General features: G+C 47.9%; 1 protein-coding gene across 1 annotated transcript in view; it reads right to left on the bottom strand.

Annotated features, from left to right (window-relative positions):
- Window positions 1–12511, bottom strand: part of CDH12 (cadherin 12) — a 309761-nt gene that overhangs the window by 76942 nt on the left and 220308 nt on the right. The window lies entirely within an intron of this gene.

Below are 12511 nucleotides of genomic sequence, written 5' to 3'. Positions count from 1 at the left end.
ACCAATTAAACCAACTAACAGCACAATTCTATGCATGTTGACTCGGAAATGGGCCCCATACAGTTCAAATGGGCTCTCTAGTCAGTGTGTGCTTAAGATTTCATCTCCTAAAGCTGTAATCCCACATGCTTAACCTGAGAGTAAATCCCATTAGACATAGTGGGACTTACCTCAGAGCAAAGATGCATAACATCATCTCGCACAGCTTGTAACCCTAGTAAAAAGTAATATTGAATGTGATCCACAGTATTTGGAGGAACTACACTTCTAAGGATTACTATGAATTTCTATCCTGAAAGAATGTTTTGAATCACTGTCCGCAACTTAACAGAAGGTTTCACACACTGCATTTCAGGGTAACTCCAACCTGCCCCCAATCATTTCTTTCTTAGAACAGCAGGTACAGCTTCTCAGAACTGTTGGTTTTTGTAAAATGATGTACACTCGGAAAGGTGGAGAAATTCGTTTGATTCATATTTTAATGTGAATTTAAATAATTGTGCACCTTCAAACAAATATGCGAACTAAAACTCAGAGGAGTCTGAGGGCCAAACAAAACATTCTTCTAATCACATACAGTGGAGCAAAACATAATAGGTTTCTTTACTCCAGTGTAAGTGCATGCGGCCCCTATTCAGATTGGGGCTGCATGCTGGGATGGGGGAGGGGGGTTAAACCTTCTTCTCCTACCCAGTTTTTTCCCCAGAATTCCACCCTTCGGGGGGGGGGTTTCTAACAAAAGAATAAAATCTAGAGTCAGCAGAGGCTTTTCTTTTCTTTTCTGTTTAATACCCCACCCCGAACACACACGGGTGTGTGTGTGTGTGTGTGTGTATGTGAAATTTTGGGGGGAAATTGGTGGAAGGAGAAGGTTTAACCCCCTGCTGGAATGCCATGCTCCTGATCTTATTTCACCATGCATGAATCCCACACTGGAGGCCTTCAAGACGAGGCTGGACAGCCATTTGTCAGGGATGCTCTGACTTGGATTCCTGCATTGAGCAGGGGGTTGGACGCGATGGCCTTATAGGCCCCTTCCAACCCTACTATTCTATCATTCTAGAATCATGCACACTTACACTTGGGTAAAGAAACTCTGAAAGATACATGCACCATTCACAGCTTTTTGTACCCAAGTTTAAACAGGTAAATCTGCCTTTGGAATGTAGACGTGTTTTACTCATCCGTAAATCAAGCTTGTGAACTGTGTGACCAGTCCTGTAATTTGGGCTGCCAACTTCTTGACTACCACCCATGTTTTGACTACTAATGCTCAGTCTATATACTAATGCCTGGAGAATGAGAAACAAACAGAACAAATTTGAACTCTTAATACAGGAGGGAAATTATGACTTGATAGGTGTAACTAAGACTTGGTGGGATGTCACCCATGACTGGAATAGAGCAATTGAAGGATACAACTTTCTGAACAGAAGGAACAGAAAGGGAGGTGGAGTTGCACTGTATGTTAAAAATGCATATCTCTGCACAGAAATACAGGAAGATGAGCTTTGTAGCCCCATCGAGAGCATCTGGATTAAAATCAATGGAGCAAAGAATAAAAGGAACATGGTGGTTAGAGTCTACTACAGGCCACCCAGTCCAGGAGAAAACGCGGAGGAAACTTTTGAAAAGCAAATTGCCAAAGTTTCAAGGAAGCAAGATGTAGTAGTAGTGGAGGACTTCAATTTCCCCAATATTTGTTCGGAGACAAATTCTACAAAACATGGCCCCTCCAAGAAATTCCTGACTTGTGTGGCGGATAACTTCCTCCTACAGAAAGTGGAGGAAGGAACTAGAGGATTGGCTATCCTTCACCTGATCCTAACCAACAGAGATGACTTAGTGGATAAAGTAGCAGTTCTGGGAACTCTGGGAGAAGGCAACCATGTTAGACTTGAGTTGTTGGTTCTAAAAGAAGCAAAAGCGGAGTGTAGCCAAACACATACCCTGGATTTTAGGAAAGCTAATTTTAATAAACCCAGAACAATGATAAGAAAGGTCCCATGGCAAGCAACTCTAACGAGAAGTAATCCAAGATGGGTGGGAGTTTTTAAAAAAGGAAATTCTCAAGGCACAATTACAAACAATTCCAACAAGAAATTGAAAAGAAAAGGTCCCATGGCAAGTGACTCTAATGAGAAAAGGAGTGCAAGATGGGTGGGAGTTTTTAAATAGGGATGGCGGAGAATTTCTCCCCGAAACTTCGGGGGGCCGAGCGCCAACGTGTTCAGCCCCCCGAACAAGTTTCGGTGAGAAATTCTCCACACCCCCCCGCCCCCCCCCGGGACGGGACTTACCTTTGGCGAATGTCCCTCCCGGCGGCAGGTCCAGCCGGCGGTTCGTCGGGTCTTCGTCCGGGGCGGGAGCAGCAGCCAGTCTTTCGACCGGCTGCCGCCGCCGCCATTCCAATGAAAGAAAAAAAAAAACGCCTCCTGATAGGCTATGTGACGATTAACGTAGCCTATCACGGCTAGATTTGCAAAGTCAGCCGTGATAGGCTACGTAAATCGTCACGTAGCCTATCACGGGTGACTTTAAAAAAAAAAAAAAGCACGTACGGATAATGGTGGCCCCCATAGGGAGCCGCCATTCACGTTCTTTATTTGGTTGCTGTAGTCTACGTAAAGATTACGTAGACTACAGTGAAAATAAGGGCAATGCTATTTGCGTTGCCCTTATTTTCGCCGTAGTCTACGTAAAGATTTACGTAGACTACAGCGACCAAATAAGGGACGCGAATGGTGGCTCCCTATGGGGGCTGCCATTTGTGTACGCGCTTTTTTTTTTTTTTAAAGTCACCCGTGATAGGCTACGTGACGATTTACATAGCCTATCATGGCTGACTTTGCAGATCTAGCTGTGATAGGCTACGTTAATCGTCGCGTAGCCTATCACGGGGGTGTTTTTTTTTTAACTTTTAATTTCGCGGCCGGGCGAGGCGAGGCGCCTCCTCCCTGGCCTGAATTTTGGCCGGGCGAGGCGGAAAGCCTCCCCCCCAGCCTGAATTTCGGCCAGGTGAGGCGGGAAGCCTCCCCCCCGGCCTGAACTTCGTGGGGGGAGCAGCAAAGCGCCTCCCCCCAACCGCAAAAAGCTGTGAGACCAGGTAAGTGACTTTTGTGCACCCCTATTTTTTAAAAAAGGAAATTCTTAGGGATGGCAGAGAATTCCGCCACGGATTCCAGTGAGGCCAGATTCTAAAGAATCACGGATTCTAACGTCCTCCTGCCCCCCGCCCCCCCATGGAATCCCCCAGGATGGAACTTACCTGGGCGGATGCGGTGGATTTGTCGGCAGCAGCGGCGGTTCCAGTGGCGGATGTGGCGGTGGTGGGGGCAGCCGCGGCTGGCCAGCCGCAGCCGGGCTGCTGCGGCCACCATTGCCGCCCCTCCAGGATGCCATGATAGGCTATGTAAGAATTTACATAGCCTATCACAACTAACCCCCCCAAAAACAGCGTATGCAAATGGCGGCGGCTATGGCAGCTGCCATTTGCGTTCTCTATTTTTCGCCATTCTAGCCTACGTAAATATTTACGTAGGCAATTATGGCGAAAAAAAGGGAACCACAAATAGATCCCACTATGCTATTTGCAGTTCCCCTTTTTTCACCATAATTGCCTGCGTAAATATTTACCTAGGCTAGAATGGCGAAAAATAGGGAACGCAAATGGCGGCCGCCGTAGCTGCTGCCATTTGCGTACACCTTTTTTTTGGGGGGGTAGCCATGATAGGCTACATAAATTCTTACATATCCTATCACAGCAGCCTGAAAGGATGCAAATGGTGGCCACTATGGCAGCCTCCATTTGCGTCCACAGCAGCCCGGCCGCGGATGGAAGTCCAGCTGCAGACGGACCTGGCCGGCTGCTCCGCGGAGCTGCCGTGGAGCAGAGCTGGCCAGGCAGGATTCCGGGGGGGGAGGACCGGATCACCTCCCCCCCATCAAGGATTCCTGGGGGAGGGACGGAGCACCTCCCCCCACCAGCGGATGCCCCGACCGGAGAAGGAAATTGATTCGTACATCCCTAGAAATTCTCAAGGCACAATTACAAACAATTCCAACAAGAAAAAAAAGGTGGAAGACAACAGAAGAAGCCAGTGTGTCTTCACAAAAAGCTTAGAGATGACCTGAAAAAACAAGGACATATATAGGAGGTGGAAGGAAGGCCAAGCTACAATGGAACAGTACAGGCAGGTAGCACAGAATTGCAGGGATGGCGTCAGGAAGGCTACAGGCACAGCTGAGAACGAGCTGAAGTTAACGAGGGATGCGAAAAGCAACAAAAAGGCTTTCTTCAGATACGTGCATAGTAAAAGACAGAGGAAAGAAATAGTGGTTCAACTATTAGTAAGGATGGCAAATTGATAACAGATGGCAACAAAAAGGCAGAAGTGCTCAATTCCTACTTTGGCTCAGCCTTCTCCCAAAAGAGGGTCTATGACCCCCCTGGACCAGCATGGTCATTTTAAAAGGTTTTTTTTCTTTCTTTAAAACAGTGTTGCTTTAAACAAAGAGTTTATTGCTCAGGGACACCTAAGACAGCCTTCTTTTGAGAAGCCCCTAGGAAGAGGAAGTGTTTTGGCTGAAAGTAAATGGAGATGGAGGATTTCAATTTAAAAAGAAGACCCACAAACAAGGCAGTGAGCACAATTAATTTCTTTTAAAAAAAAACCTTATGTATTTATTATCGGAATATACTACACTGCATTTTTATTTATGAAAATTTTGCGACTCTTTGCAGACGACGAAAAAAAGCCGCATGACTGCTGGATCCTCAGGACCTCGCGGTGCTGTTCCGCAGAGGATTCCATGGCATGGACTGAAGGGAATTTGATCCCATTTCAGTCCGTGGCGGAATTCTCTGACATCCCTCAGAACCTAGGAACTACAAACCAGTCAGTCTGACATCAATCTCTGGGGAAATTCTGGAGCAGACTATAAAGTGATCAGTCCATAAGCACCTTGAAAACAATGCAGTGATTATTTAAAGCCAACATGGATTTGTCAAGAACAAATCCTGCCAGACTAATCTGATCTCTCTCTCTTTTTTTTTTTGGTGGATCAGGTAACCTCCGTTATGGACTGTGGGAATGCTGTGGACATATTGTATCTCAAATTCAGCAAAGCTTTCGACAAAGTGCCCCATGATATCCTGATTAGCAAACTGGCTAAAAGTGGGCTAGATGAAAAAACTTTCAGGTAGATCCACAGATGGCTACAGAATCGGACTCAAAGAGTGCTTATCAATGGGATCTTCTCAAACTGGGGAGAGTTAAAAAGTGGGGTACCACAGGGCTCATTCCTGGGCCCAGCACTCTTCAACATTTTTATTAATGACTTGGGGGAGGAGGTGCAGGGAATGCTGATCACAATTGCAGATGACACAAAATTGGGTGGGATAGCTAATACTTTGGAAGACAGAAACAAACTTCAAAGTGATCTGGGTAGACTAGAGCGCTGGGCAGAAAACAACAGAATGACATTTAATGGGGAGAAATGCCAAGTTTTGCACCTAGGGAAAAGAAACCAAATGCATGTGGGATACGTGGCTCAACAACACTATAATCGAGAAGGATCTTGGAATTGTTGTAGATCACAAGCTGAATATGAGCCAACAATGTGATGTGGCTGCAAAAAAGGCAAATGCTATTTGGGGCTGCATTAATAGAAGCATAGCTTCCAAATCCCAGGAAGTCCTAGTTCCCCTCCACTCAGCACTGGTTAGGCCTCATCTGGAGTACTGTGTCTAGTTTTTGGCACCACACTTTAAGAAGGATTGAGACAAACTGGAGAGGGTTCAGAGAAGGGCAATAAAGATGATCAGGGGACTGGAAACAAAGCCCTATGTGGAGAGACTGAAAGGGAGGTTGTGGGCTCTCCCACAGTGGAGGCATTCAAGATGAAGCTGGACAGCCATCTGTCAGGGATGCTTTGACCTGGATTCCTGCATTGAGCAGGGAGTTGGACTCGATGGTCTTATAGGCCCCTTCCAACCCTACAAGTCTATGATTCTATTATTCCTGAGTTAAAGAACATGGTGGCACTACATCAAATAAGTCAGTCAAATAAGTTGCATATTACTTATTTAAAATTGTTTAGGCTGCAATGGTGAATTTCCAGCAACTTGGCACTCCATTGTTTTCCAGAAATTCAGAAGCAGTAAAAGCTGGATCATTTGGATTAATCTGACACTCTGAAGGATTCTTCGACTTCTGCCAAATTCAGATTTCTGATTATGTGCTGGGCAATTACGCTGACATCATCCTTCAATAATAGTACCTCAGTAGCACATGGAACATCTTAATGGATCTTACCTTGGCAGCATATTGTTAAAGAAAATAATGCAAACGAGCAATGTGCATTTTCATCCAACTGAGGGGCAAAATGTTACATGCACTTTGCCATTTCCTTTGACTAAGAATGGGGAAAGGAGATTGTAAGAGAAGAATGAATTAACAAACATGTCAGGGCCTTATGCAACCATCCATCTTCTTTTATTCATAGTTATTTTGTTGGATCCAGACTTAGTCATACATATAGAAGACAGATTGGAAACTTTGGGACTTAAGTTACTCTAAGTATGACTAAGGGTGCAATCCTATGCTTGTTTAGACAGAAAAACGTCCTACAACTCCCAGCATTCCCCAGCCAACACAGCTGCCTGGGGAATGCTGGGAGTTGTAGGACGTTTTTCTGTCTAAACAAGCATAGGATTGTGCCCTAAAAGTACACTCTTATACATGCCTACTCAGAAGTAAGCCTCACTGAGTTAGTTGGGCCTTAATCCCAGGTAAGTGCTGTGCATAGGAATGAAACCCACATCTGGAAGCAACCCATTGTCAGTTCTGTCTGTCTGCTTCCATTAGTCTTGTTGACCAGGATATGAAGGCCATTGGGGACAATTAAAATTGGTGTGAGGAGAATACGGGCTCCTCAGCACATTGTAGATAGGGCATATGACCTCCTCACATCTACTTTGTTCACAGCACAGACCACATGTCTATCCCACCTAGGATGTGCGGAACCTTCCTGCAAAAGTTTATTGAAGCAAGCTTTGTTTCCTCCCCTTTTCTTTTCTTTTCTTTTCCCAGTTTGCTGGATTTTTCTCTTGATCAGGGACCATTAAATTTACCTCAGATTTTGTTGAAGTTCACTGGCATCTCTAATTTTCCCCCTTGCTGTGAGAGGCTTCCCTCTCTGAGCAACCCTGCAGTGTAGTTCAAGCTTAGGGAAACTGACTTGCTCAGGGCAATTCAATATGGTTCATAGCTCATGTGGGATATGAATAGGGATGGCAGAGAATTCCGCCACGGATCTCAGTGAGGCCAAATGCCAGTGCATTCGGCCCCCCGAAATCTGTGGTGGAACGACTTGCCACCCCCCCACCCCCTCACGGGATGAGACTTACCTGGGGCGGATCTTCCAGGCGGCGGCGACGACTGGTCTTCTGACCGGCTGCCGCCGCCGCCATTTGCAGTCTTGTCGCTTTGTTTTGTTTTTTGTTTTTACAAGACGTGATAGGCTGTGTAAAGACTTACGTAGCCTATCACGTCTGGTTTTTAAAAAAAACATGCATATGCAAATGGCGGCAGCTACGGCCGCCGCCATTTGTGTTCCTTATTTTTGGCCATCTTAGTCTACGTAAATATTTACGTAGACTAAGACGGCGAAAATAAGGGGAACGCAAATAGCGTAGTGGACGCTATTTGCATTCCCCCTTATTTTCGCCGTCTTAGTCTACATAAATATTTATGTAGACTAAGATGGCCAAAAACAAGGAATGCAAATGGCGGCGGCCGTAGCTGCTGCCATTTGCGTATGTGCGTTTTTTTGTTTTTAAGCCAGACGTGATAGGCTATGTAAGTCTTTATGTAGCCTATCACGGCTGACTACAGGGACGCAAACGGTGGCGGCTAAGGCTGCCACCATTTGCGGCCCTGCTAGCCAGCAGCCGGATGTCTGGCTGCTGGAGGAGCCGGCCGGCGGCTAGGAATGGGGGAGAATTTCTCCCTGAAACTTCGGGGGGATGAGTGCCAACGCATTCGGTCCTCCGAAGGTTGTTCGGGAAGAAATTCTCCGCCCCCCTGCCCCCCGCCCCCCCCGGGATAGGACTTACCTTTCATGAATGTAGCTCCTGGCGGCGGGTCCCGGCGGCAGTTCAGCAGGTCTTCGTCAGGGGCGGGGGCGGCAGCCAGTCTTTCGACCGGCTGCCACCGCCGCCATTACAAGAAAAGTTAAAAAAAAATAACGCCCCTGTGATAGGCTACGTAACGATTTACATAGCCTATCACGGCTAGATCTGCAAAGTCAGCCATGATAGGCTACGTTAAACGTCACGTAGCCTATCACGGGTGACTTTAAAAAAAAAAAGCGCGTATGCTAATGGCGGCCCCCATAGGGAGCCACCATTCGCGTTCCTTATTTGGTCCCTGTAGTCTACGTAAAGATTTACGTAGACTACAGGGACCAAATAAGGAATGCGAATGGCGGCTCCCTATGGGGGCCGCCATTTGCGTATGCGCTTTTTTTTTTTAAGTCACCCGTGATAGGCTACGTGACGATTAACGTAGCCTATCATGGCTGACTTTGCAGATCTAGCCGTGATAGGCTACCTAAATAATTACGTAGCCTATCACGGGGCTTTTTTTTTTTTTTTTACTTTTCTTTTGAAGTTCGTGGCCGGGGAGACGGGGCGCTTCTCCCCGGCCTGAATTTCGGCCAGGCGAGGCGGGAAGCCTCCCCCCCTGGCCTGAATTTTGGCCGGGCGAGGCGGGAAGCCTCCCCCCCAGCCTGAACTTCGGGGGGAGAAGCAAAGCAAGCTGCGAGACCAGGTAAGCGACTTTCGTACATCCCTACCGGCGGCTCCCTGGAATCCCCGCGGAGCAGAGCCAGCCGGCAAGGATTCCGGGGGGAGGGATGGACCACCCCCCCCCAGCGGAACCCGGCGGAGCCAGGTAAAGGGACTTTCGTACATCCCTAGATATGAACCCAGCTCTCCATTGTCCAGATCTCTCCAGCATACTATGTTGGCTGTGAGCAAGCTCTGCAATGGCACCATAAATTTAGAACAAATTGTAATAAGAGTGTGTGATGAAGCAACCTTGCAACTGTTTCACTATGAGCTGAATTAGGCATGAATCTATTCATTCTACATTCTTCTCAGAATTCACATAGGAAATGGCCCTTTGTAAGCATTTACAACATTATATAGGACATTTGGAAATGCCTCCCCCCCCGCCCCATCACCCGTCACAAAGCAATATTGCCTTAAGAAATGCTATATGAAGAACATGTTCAACAGCAGGCCTGCACAATTTCTTACCCACCAAGCTGAAGGCTTCCCATCAGCCATGGGTAGTGTAGTGACCAGTTAGGTATTTGACAACCCACCCTGCTTTTGCAGTCCTAGGCATGAGCCACCATACATGGCTAGTGGGCTGTGTTCAGCTCAGTGTGCAGGCCTTACCTCAACAAGTATTAGTTTCAACACATGGTTATCTGGCCTATAAAGAACAGGAAAGAGAACGTAAGGGCTCAATCCTATTGGGATAGGCGGTCGCCTCTGAACTCGGACATGACCATCTATTGAATGCAGGGCAGGAGAAGATCGGAGTGGATCATCCCCTCCATGCTTCAGCTGCCCTGCATTTGTGGGGAGACAGCTGATTTCGGCTGTCTAGCTGTGGGAAGTTGGAGCGGGGAGGGGGACGGACACCAGACGATGCATAGGCAGCGTTGGAATGGCACTGGAGTCCATAGCAGATTTCTCTGCCATCCCTACTGTGGACTCATGAGGCACTGAGGGTGCTTGAAGACAGATGGCATGGCAGTTCTCCCACCCCACCTTACCCTGAAAGGGACAATTAACTGATAAGCAGACATTAACAACGAATGGAGGAAATTGGTCAGTGGCTTCTGATTCTTTGCTTTGGCCTATTATCCCTTCCAGCATTCTCTGGCCATTTTCTGGGGAGCTTCAGGAATCTAACAGTCAAAATCTGGTTGATACATGATTATTGTTGTCTATGCACAGGCAAACGAGCAATGTCTGAGATTGCTAGGATACTCTGAACATCATCTCACCATTCATCTTGTGCCCAATCCCTGTTCAGGATCATGATCGCTGCTTGCTCTGCGTGAAAAGGAAAATTGCACAAACCAAATAAGATTGAATATAACACTTGCAGAAATTATCCCAAATTTGCAAAATGTCCTCGAATTTGGACACATTTCCTCCAATTTGCACAGTTGTCCTCAAATTTGCACAGTATTCTTCCATAGACTAAAATGGGGCTTTCAGTCTGCAAGGGGAAAGTTGTGCAAATTTGAAAATCTGAGCAAAACCAAACTGGGAAAGTTGTGCAAATCAAACATGAGCACATGTCCGGCAATTTGTGAACATTTTTGGCAGAGATGGGTTCGCACCAGCTATCATGTTCAGGGCTTTGGACAGGGCACACTTGCATGTTTTGTGAGCAAAAACAACATTCTCATCCATCCCTACTTTTGTCATGATAAATTCAATATTTGGTGGGCTGTGAGCTTTTTCTAGATCAGGGTGGAGAACCTCTTTTAGCCTGAGGGCCAAATTCCATTTCAGAGAAGCTCATGGGGGCCACATTCCGGTGGTGGGAAGGACAAAAGGAACAATGTTACTGGGTCAAAATAGAGAAAATACGAGCACACTTTCCCTTAAAACTTTTACTGCCAGTAACTCAGGTTAGGGGAGGTATTTCAAACTGTACAAAAGCTAGGAGAAACCATCAAATGAACAGTGGTTGGGGGAAAGGGGGCATGGACTTGTAGGTAATCAAGAGGGCCAGATTGGGACCCCAGGCAGGAGAAATGTGGCCTGTGGGCCTATGGTTCCCCATGTCTGTTCTAGATATTATGAAGACATAAAGGGTAGGGATGGAGAGATCACTCTGTTTCTGGTCTGTGTCACCTTTGCATGTGTTCACCTATTATGTCTGTTCCGTTATATTTCTATTTAAAAAATCCACATGGAAATTAACATTTAAATAGATATTTTTAAACATATTTGGTCTTAAAATGCTCATTATGTATTTTGTCTCAAAATATGCATTTAGGGTGCAATCCTGTGGGGATAGTCGGCCACCTCCAAACTTGGAGGCGACCAACTATCGAATTCAAGGTGGGTGGAGCATGGAGGGAATCTTCTCCTCCACATTCCAGCCCACCTTGCATTTACAGCTAGCTGGCCAAATTTGGTTGTCTATCCAGGGTGCCTCACAGTGCTGGTGGGGAGGCTGGATAGCGCATAGGAAGCATAATAACGGAGCTTCCTCTGTTCCCTCCCAGGGTCCAGGAACACCCCTTTTGCCCCTGCTCCATGCTGCTCTTACATAGGGATGTCAGAGAATTCTGCCACGGATCTCAGTGAGGCAAAATGCCAGTGCATTTGGCCCCCCAAAATCCGTGGCGGAACGAAGCCCCCCACCCCACAAAAGGCGTGCAAAACAGGACACTTACGTGATGCGATTCGTTTTGCTTTACAAATGGCGTCTGCGGCCGCCATTCGCTTCCCTATTTTTGCCATGATAGACTACGTGAATACTGTAGGGATGGCGGAGAATTTCTCCCCGAAACTTCGGGGGGCCGAGCGCCAACGTGTTCGGCCCCCCGAACAAGTTTCGGGGAGAAATCCTCCGCCCCCCCGCCCCCCGCCCCCCCCAGGACGGGACTTACCTTCCCTGAATGTCCCTCCCGGCGGCGGGTCCGGCTGGCGGTTCGTCCGGTGTTCAAGCGGGGCGGGAGCGGCAGCCGGTCTTTCGACCGGCTGCCGTGCCGCCCCCGCCATTGCAATGAAAGAAAAAAAAAAAAACACGTCCCCTGATAGGCTACGTGACGATTCATGTAGCCTATCACGGCTGACTTTCCAGATCTAGCCGTGATAGGCTACGTGAATCGTCACGTAGCCTATCAGGGGACGGTTTTTTTGTTTTTTTTTTACTTTCGTGTTCACGGCCGGGCGAGGCGGGAAGCCTCCTCCCCGGCCTGAATTTCGGCCGGGCGAGGCGGGAAGCCTCCCCCCCCGGCCTGAATTTTGGCCGGGCGAGGCGGGAAGCCTCCCCCCCCCGGCCTGAACTTCGCGGGGGGAGCAGCGAAGCGCTCCCCCCCACCGCGAAAAAGCTGCGAGAAAAGGTAAGTGACTTTCGTTCACCCCTAGAATACTGTCAGGGTGGACACTGAGCCCATAGAATCCCAGAGTAGTTCTGATTCGGAGGAAGAGCAGCTGCACCTGGGAGAGGAGCACGCCCCTTTTTCCCAGGGCCCGCAGCTGACAGAGATTCCTCCCACCAACATTCCTAGAAAGCAGTCCAGGGAGTGACCCAGCACCGATAGCAGACTGGGTGGATGCGCGGTGCAGACACAGAGAGCGGCGCCAAATGGAGAGCGCGGAAAGGAGGCGTAGCGCCCGGTTGGCGCTCAAAGAACGGTTGCGCCCAGAGGATCCAAGGGAAAAGGGGAGGGATTCTCCCTAGTC

The sequence above is a fragment of the Heloderma suspectum genome, chromosome 4, assembly GCF_057233095.1.
Source record: "Heloderma suspectum isolate Gila_16-S chromosome 4, 16-S_ref, whole genome shotgun sequence".
In the NCBI taxonomy this organism is placed as follows: domain Eukaryota; kingdom Metazoa; phylum Chordata; class Lepidosauria; order Squamata; family Helodermatidae; genus Heloderma; species Heloderma suspectum.
The sequence above is the reverse complement of the archived record's forward strand: the minus strand, read 5'-3'. Positions and strand labels throughout refer to the sequence as shown.